Below are 9,026 nucleotides of genomic sequence, written 5' to 3'. Positions count from 1 at the left end.
CATGGTAAAGCTGAAATCCTAGCTGCCTGCAGTACTCACCAACAGAGTCCATCCAGCTGGATTTAAGCTTTCTTGCCTTAGCTGTGCTAAGGATGCATTGGAGGATAGAGGATGCACAGAGCTGCGAAATGCATGCCTGTCGGTGCTCCTACCCTCCAGCTCTGCCTCATGCTTTTGGCAGGTGTTCAAAGCAGTGCAGTCTGAGCTCCCAGCATCTCACCAAGATTTAAGATCATGCTCCTTTAGTTTCTACCTCTGGCTCTTCCACTGAAGGCTCAGACTTAGTGCCCTGGTGCTGACCCATGTGACCATCTTTTCTCCTAGTCAGATAGTTCCGGAGACTTCCCCCAGAAAACTTCGTACAGAATAGCTGCATCCCTTCCCTGATCCTCATACATACAAGACATGTTTAAATCTTAGCAATGCTCACAGATTGGTCCATACATCCCAGACTGGTTTAATCCTAGGGACGCTCACCTGGTTGGCGGCACCTTCCCACCTACCCTACATGAGGAATAACGGATCTCTTATCCCGAACAACATTCTAGATCACTGGTAGGCAAACTTTCTGTATAGTGCCAGACAGGGATTATTTGGGGCTTTGTGGATGAAAGATGTCTGTCACAACCACTCAACTTTACCATTGTAACTCAAAAGCTGGCATATACAATGTGGAAAGGAATGGAATGGGTGTGTCTGTGTTCCAATAAAACTATATTTGCAAAATATGGGCAGCAGGTGGGATTTGGCCCAACCTCTGTTTTGGATAGTCTTTTTTTAAAAAATTCTATTATTAAATAAAGTTAATGAGTCTTCAAACAGATGGAAAGCGTATTTAGTCTTAGCAGTTCTATATTGTTATGGGGACTCTAAAAAAATCTATAGGTTTTCCCAAGAGCTGGCAGTAAGCCCAGCCAATCTTAAATAAATCCAGCCTCAACATTTTCAAAAAATGTAGAATTATATCAATATATAGCTAAAACTGAACCAACTCCCTGTCTTTAAAAGATAAATATTCGACACTGTTGTTTAAGCAGAAATAGTTTTTGAAACAAAAATATGCACATATGTCTTAAAGGTTTATATTACACATGGAATGTTGAGACAACAGACATGAGAACTTAGATCTATGGGATGTAGATGATATCCACCAATTTATTACTTTATTTTCTCTTATTTTTAGTCCTTTATATATAAAAAGTAAAAATAGCAGAACAACACAAACAACAATGAATCATATAAACAGACTTGGTACATAGTCACTTTGACACAAAGACCAGCTCAGCTCCAAAAAGCATAAAGTTTCCCATGCCTTAAAAAAAATGTATCAGTTACTATTGTTTTAATGGTTAGAACCATTTCTAACTTCATCATCTCTCTCTCAGTTGTGTGTGTGTGTGTGACAACAATTTTGACAAGTGCCTTTGTAAGAGGAATTAATCCACTTAGAAACTTGCCAATTCCAAGTTTTCTATTTTCCTTCTAAGTGTTCTTGCAAAGTGTGCAGCTGCGGACCTCAGGGCTCAGAATGGTTGTATCTTTTCTGATTTTTCTGTTGTCTGCCATTAGTTTTGGCTTATAATTATGCATTCTGGTTACCTACTCATCAAGCAGTCGGTGGTCTTCCTTCACAGAATCTAAATGTCCTAGCTTGAGATTCTCTGTGCAGAAACTGTCTCATTTAAGGAAGTAATTGGTCCTAACACCATGGGACAGAAAGGTGCAAGAAGACGTTTGATGGAAGCTACTTCTGTTAGAGCTCTATCTAATAGCTTTCTATTTCTATCTAATATCTTATTCATAGAATTCCTCATTAGAATTTCACATAAAATAATGGCACTGAGAAAAAACAGTGAACTAACTTTAAATTATGATGGATTATTAACTTGTTCATGTGAGGGACTCCATCCTCAATTCAGTGCATTCATTCTGAAAGTGCCTTAACCATTTTAACCTTAGCCATTCCAAAATTCTCAGTAATCTAACTTAGGTCAATTTTAAGGTACAGAAACTAGTTAAATTGCACTGGTTTCTGAAGCAAAAATGAGCAATAAAGGGGAAAAAAAGACTTTTTTGTGGGGCACTTGGCTGGCTCACTTGGTTAAGCATCTGACTCTTGGTTTCAGCTTATGTCGTGATCTGGGGGTCTCGAGAGTAAGCCCCTGCATTAGGCTGCACACTTAGCACAGAGTCTGCTTGGGGTTCTTTCCCCCTTCCTCTTCCTCCCCTTCTGTTTCTCCCCTGGCTATGCTCTCTCTCTGTCTCTAAAATAAATACATAAAATCTTAAAAAAAAAAAAAAAAGTCTTGTTCTTGGACAAGGATGTTTCTATTATAAACTTGTCACTAGGGTGTCTCAAACTGACTTTATATAAATCAAAACAAGAATTAAGTTTGAGGGACATCTGGGTGGCTCAGTGGGTTAAGCATCTGCCTTCAGCTCAGGTCATGATCCTGGGGTCCTGGGACTGAGTCCCACATTGGGCTCCTTGCTCAGCAGGGGAGTCTGCTCTCGCTCTCCCCACCCCTCCCCCATTTGTGCGCTCGCTCACTCGCTCATTCTCTCTCTCTCACCCTCACTCTCATGCATGCAAATAAACTCTTTAAAAAAATTTAGTTTGAGTCTATTTTCTATTTATCTTAGGTTGATTTAACCAAATCAAAGATGATTTGCATTAGGGCACCTGGGTGGCTCAGTGGGTTAAGCAGCTGCCTTTGGCTCAGGTCATGATCCCAGCGTCCTGGGATCGAGTCCCACATCGGGCTCCTTGCTCCGCAGGGAGCCTGCTTCTCCCTCTGACTCTGCCTGCCACTCTGTCTGCCTGTGCTCGCTCTCACTCGCTCTCTCTCTGACAAATAAATAAATAAAATCTTTAAAAAAAAATCTACTGAATCAAGAAATACCCAAAATACATTTTTCACTCAATACCAAAATATTATATTATATGTGCTGCTTATTTAAAATATGTGATTTGGGGGGTTTGGGGTTTTTTTTTTTAAGATTTTATTTATTTATTTATTTGAGAGACAGAGAGAGAGTGAGTGCAACTAGGGGAACAGCAGAGGGAGAGGGAGCAGACTCCCCGCTGAGCAGGGAGCCCAATGAGGAGCTTGATCCCAGAACCCCAGGATCATAACCTGAGGCAAAGGCAGACACTTAACGGATTGAGCCACCCAGGTGCCCCAAAATATGTGGGTTTTGTTTCAAATAAGATTGTCCTTGTCGATTTTCCTAACTCATGCCCAATTTATATTTCAAAAATGACTCAGAGAGGTTTATAAAAGCAATTTCCAGATAATGTATATTTAATTTTGAAACATTTTACAAACAAAAATGAACACATTAAAATTAAATACAGGGCGCCTGGGTGGTTCAGTTGGTTAAGTGTCTAGCTTCAGTTCAGGTCATGATCGCAGGGTCCTGGGATTGAACCCTGCATGGGGCTCCCTGCACATTGGGCTCCCTGCTCAACGGGCAGCCTGCTTCTCCCTCTCCTTCTGCTGTTACCCCTACTGTACTCTGTCTCTGTCAAATAAATAAATAAAATCTTAAGAAAGAAAGAAAGAGAGAAAGAAAGAATTTCTAAAATCTAAGTTACTTTTTAAAAAATAAATTAAATACATGATACATATTAAATAGGTGGGCAATAAAGATTTTTATTTGTCCTGTGTCTGTGTGTATATGTGTGTGTGGGAGGGGCGTTGATGGTGGGTTTTGTTGTTCAGGCATGTGTGGGTATTATAGGCAAAAAAATTAAATTAACTCCCCCATTCTCCACATGTGATTTCCCCCTCCCTGTCTAAGCATTACAAGAATGCAGGCCATGACCACAGAAAGCCATATGAGGCTAAGACAGCATTTTCCTCTTCTGTGATTTTAGTCTGCTGGTACCCAAGAAAACGAATGCTATCTATGGATGGTCTTTGCTGCCTGCCCAAACACGTTGATTCTCAGCACGTTGATTCCTGGCAGAAACTGATTTCTGACCCTAACTAGCTGTATGGGACTAGGGACTAGTCATTTTATCTCTCTGTAAAATAGAGTTGGATTAGACCATCTCTAAAGTCGCTTCTCTTTCTCAAATTCTTCGATGGAATGGTTCTGTTCCATAGCTATCTGGTTTCTGGCATAGTAACTAATTTACATGGCCAGCCAGGACCCAATCCAGACACACTGGGGCTCCTCCACATCTGTCCCAGTAAAAATACCTTCTTCTATCTTATCCCATTGGACCAAGATCGTGGGAAGTTATCTGGGGGTGGGGGTGGTGTTTTCGTAAGAAACCCATAGCATCTGATGCATTTTTCTAAAGCCTAGGATATTCTGAAATGCTTATAATATTTTTATATCCCTGAACAAAATAAGTATTTTAAACATTGTTAATGTCTAAAGCGACCGTGTTTGAAAAAGGCAAGAAATGTCAGAAACTATTTAAACTGCTTGCAAATTATATCCCAAAGATAGAAGTGTACCGGATGGGAAGGACCACAGCAACAGTAGCATAGACAAGAAAGCCTTCTCGGGGGCTCTGAGATTGGACCAGATGCTCTACCCAAGCTCTCTCAGAGCATCCTTCCCATCCTTGTGCAACTGTCACGCCCAAACCTGTGTTGTAACTGCTTAATCGCTTGTCTCCCTGTTCACGCACTGCAAATCCCTGGAGGACAGTGACTTGGCTCATTCACTGACGTACCCCTAGTGACTGACACATAGTAAGGACTCCGTAAACACTTGTTGGCTTAACAGTCAGCTATTTCCACTTACTGATCTTCCAAGAGCAACAGAAGCAAGCAAGAGGAGCAGCATGCGATAGCAGTAAGAGACATGACTACTGAGAGCCTGTGTTTGCTGGTTGGCAGGAGGACACAGGTTCCCATCAATGAATGATTGATGGAATCCCCACAGATTTCCATACAAAAACATCCTTGTAGTGTGTCATTCTATACCTGCCTATTATAGGTAGCACCAAATCTGTATGAAATTTGGTGGGACCACTGACGATTTATCCAACTCTTACACACAACTTAGCAGAATCCACCCACAGTGTATTAACCACAAGAAGCTAAACAGAAAGAATGAACACTATTCAAGAGAGGAAGATGAGTTGGTGTTGGCTCTAATTTAGGAAGAAATTCCACTGGCTACGTTTTATGGGAACAAGGTGGGATATCTGTTGTGCAATTGTTCAGAGTACTGTTTGGTCATGGATTAAGAGAACCTTGTATGCATTCAATATGAGAATTTGACCAGTTAACTTTCTGGCTCTGTTCCCCCAGCAACCTAATAAAGAATAGCATATCAACTATGTTGCTGGCATCATTACCCATGGGGAAAAGGAACCCTAACTGCTAAACTGCCGGCAGACTGGGAGAACTCCTGATAGGAAACCACAGCTCTGGGCTTCCCCAGGTACAGTTACTCTTGGGACGAACATACCTCTTGCAGGGACCCTGGAAACTATGTCCATGGGGTTGTTATAATGGATACTTGCTCCCTGAGACAAGAGGCTTTTAACCCAGGATAGCTTCCATATTAGTCTGATGTGGGTCTATCTCCTTGCATCTAAGTTATGACACACGGATGGTTACAGGGGCTCCGACAGAAGAGCGACATCTGGTTTTGTCCTCCTGGGGATCTGTGCTTCCTGTCCCGAATCCTTCTAAGTGACTCTGATGCCAAGAGTGGCGGTTCGTCAGTGTGAATGTTTCTAAATGCTCGGTTGAGCCTAAGTAGACCACTGTGGTTCTACCTGCTTCGTGTTTTGTTTTGTTTAGATGCTCCCCAAGGACTATGAGAGATGTGGAACTGTATGGAATGGTTTCCTGCTTCCCAAAAATTGTAATCATACCCATCACGGTCTCCATGGCAGACAATCCATCCCTGTTACGTGTCACCAAGATATAGAGCTCCGACTGATGCCTTCTCTTAAAGTCCCCAAGCTTGTTCTCCCTCCAAGCACATAATCCCACCCTAACCTCCGGTTTTAATATGCTACTGACAAATGTCCAAAAATCAAATGATGGATATAAAAATCGCTCCCCCAAACCACAGTTGTCCATGAAGAACTAGGGATAGCAAAATAATCTGCCCAGGGGTCAGAACAGAAGCTGGAAGTCCTCCTGTTACGAAGGCTCCATATCTTCTGATCGCAACAGTGTGAGTTAGTGTCACTTTTTAAAACAAGGAGCACGTTGAAAAATAACCAAACAACTGACAAACAAAAAACTTCTCATTTCCCTCTACAGAAGCATCCTCTGAAGAAAAGAAGTCCATTGTTCACACTATAATGAAAGGTTTGGGGAGCACTGTAATATTTAGGAGAAATACTGAACAAAAATCCACGAAAATTCTGCCCATCATAAGCAACTGAATAAAGGGCCCTCTTTGGAGCCAGAAGACAGCACGACCACAGCAGAAGCTACAAGAGACCAACAGCAATGGGAAGGACCGTGGTAAAGCTCAAAACAGAAGACAATAGGAACTTCACACCCCAACCCTCCACCCCTCCCCACCCCGCTACACTAGACTTCACAGAGGTAATTCTATCGTCAATGCACAAGAGATACACAAGCAAAACTTCTCAGTCCAACGAAGCAGTCTGAATTCAGTTGCCCACAGGCCACTCCAGTCTTCCCACTGCCCTCGGAATCAGCACATGAAGCCACACGTGAGGCTTTGTTCACAATATCAACGAACGACAATAAAAACCCATCACGTACCCTGAACTTCCAGAATACTGGATTTCATACTCTACAGACCACCAGATCAGTTTTCTCAAGGAATATTTGAATCGTAGCGACCACCAAAATATTTACATCAAAAGGGCATCTATCTGCCAAATGACCAGACATCACATGATTTTTTGTCATTTCTTAGTCTGATATAGAGATAGGCCTTATTTACATTCCTTTCCAACCCTTGCTATGGAAGCCTGTCCTCTTCCCCCAAGAGATACAACTTCCCAGGGAGGCCACTTTCAAATTCCATTACAAATAAGGATTCTGTTCCTGTCCATGCAATGTATCTAATATAAGACAAAGAATCCCTTTGTGAACTTGGATTGAACGTGCCAGAAAGATGCCAGATATGAAATAAATCCTTAATGGTCTGTGTTGGGCCCAATGATGAATTTACTTATAAAAATATCACCAACTCCATTAATTAAACCTTAAGCACTGTGCAGTTGTAAATATTGACCCCCAAAAGTGAACATGAACTTAAAAACGAAGGATAGTTTATGATCTGATGGTCTAAAAAAGCAATTATTTCCATTCGAAGGGATAGAATTCAGCAATTCTACCCAAACTCAAAACAACCAACCAGGAAGGGAACAATCCGAGACATTATGGGGAAAAGAATCATTTAAATATTAAGCTTCATGAAGTTCCGTTTTCTGCCTGTGATTTTGCTACCTTAAAATGTAATAAAATGACCAGAGCCCAGTAATGGTTCTAGGAATATGAGATCAGAATTTCTAAGTTTCCACATCACAAACCAAATCAGAGCTTGAGCCTCAGCTCCCCATATTACTAACTCCACTATTTGCTGAAACTTAGAGGAGCATAAGGGCCTACTAAATATTATGGAGGTAAAATGTAACCTAAAATAAAACACAAAATTAAGTTCATTCATTAAAGGTAATTTTTAAAAATCTTACTTATCTTATGGTCAGGTTTCTTAATCCGGTTACTCTTGACATTTTGGACTAGATAATTCTTTGTTCTAAGGGGCCGTCCTATGAATTGTAGGATGTTTAGCAACAATCTTATCCAGATGCCAGCAGCACCCTGCCCTGAGTTTTAACAATTGAGACTGTCTCCAGACATTGCCAAACATCTTCTGGGGAACAAAATCACCCCCAGGTGAAAGTCACTGTCCTACAGTGAAATTGCTGATATAAATGGTCTTTGCACCCAGAGATATGATCAGGTCATAGAGTCACCAAGAAGGATCATTGCTCTACCAGAGAAAGTGGACAGAGAAGTTGAACCATGAGGTAGAAAAGTCACATTAAAACACCAGAAATGGGGCACCTGGCTGGCTCAGTCAGTGGAACGTGCGACCCTTGATCTTAGGGTTGTGGGTTCAAGCCCCATGTTGGGTATGAAGATTACTTAAAAATAAAAATTTAGGGGCGCCTGGGTGGCTCAGTGGGTTAAAGCCTCTGTCTTCGGCTCAGGCCATGATCTCAGGGTCCTGGGATCGAGCCCCACATCTCTGCTCAGCAAGGAGCCTGCTTCCTCCTCTCTCTCTGCCTGCCTCTCTGCCTACTTGTGATGTGTGATGTCTGTCAAATAAATAAATAAAGTCTTTAAAAAATAATAAAAATAAAAATTTTTAAAAACCACTAGAAATAATTTAAACAGAGTGAACATATCAAATATAATTCTTTGCAAAGTACACCTTCTACACAACTAGTTAGATTTTCCTTTTGCTAAGATCCCTCCTTGAAAAGAACAGCTAATATTTCCATCTCAGGAATGAAAGTGTCTCTGGTCCTTGATAATTTCCGGTTTGTTACTCTTGATCTAGAACAATAATTTTCAAATTATCTTTGGCAAAAGACCATTTTAAAAATTTCTAACCTACTGCAGGCCAGCATGTGGTCCTACTGTGTGGGTTGGTATCAAAGAATGCACAGGCCAGCTATCTGGGGGTTACAATTTGAGTAACACTATTCTGAATTCTCACTTCTGTTGAGAAGTTTGGTTTAAGTACCTTTTGAACTCTTCAATAACTAACACTCCCAAGCCAACTTATAACATTTTTATTGGCTTTTTTGTTCAGGAGGCAGAAAGAAAGGTGGTTTTACCAACTTTTGAGACACAACTCTACTTAAAGGAAGAAAAATCAATTTCCTTTAAAGTCCATTTTGGAGGAGTACCTGGGTGGCTGCCTTCGGCTCAGGTCATGATCCCAGGGTCCTAGGAGGGAGCCCTGCATCAGGCTCCCTGCTCAGTGGGAAGCCTGCTTGCTTGTGTTCCCTCTCTCGATATCTCTCTCTCTCTCTCGCTGTCAAATGAATA

This window comes from Mustela putorius, unplaced genomic scaffold, assembly GCF_011764305.1.
Source record: "Mustela putorius furo isolate JIRA1106 unplaced genomic scaffold, ASM1176430v1.1 tig00003853_pilon_pilon_pilon, whole genome shotgun sequence".
In the NCBI taxonomy this organism is placed as follows: domain Eukaryota; kingdom Metazoa; phylum Chordata; class Mammalia; order Carnivora; family Mustelidae; genus Mustela; species Mustela putorius.
Note: the sequence above shows the minus strand (reverse complement) of the source record.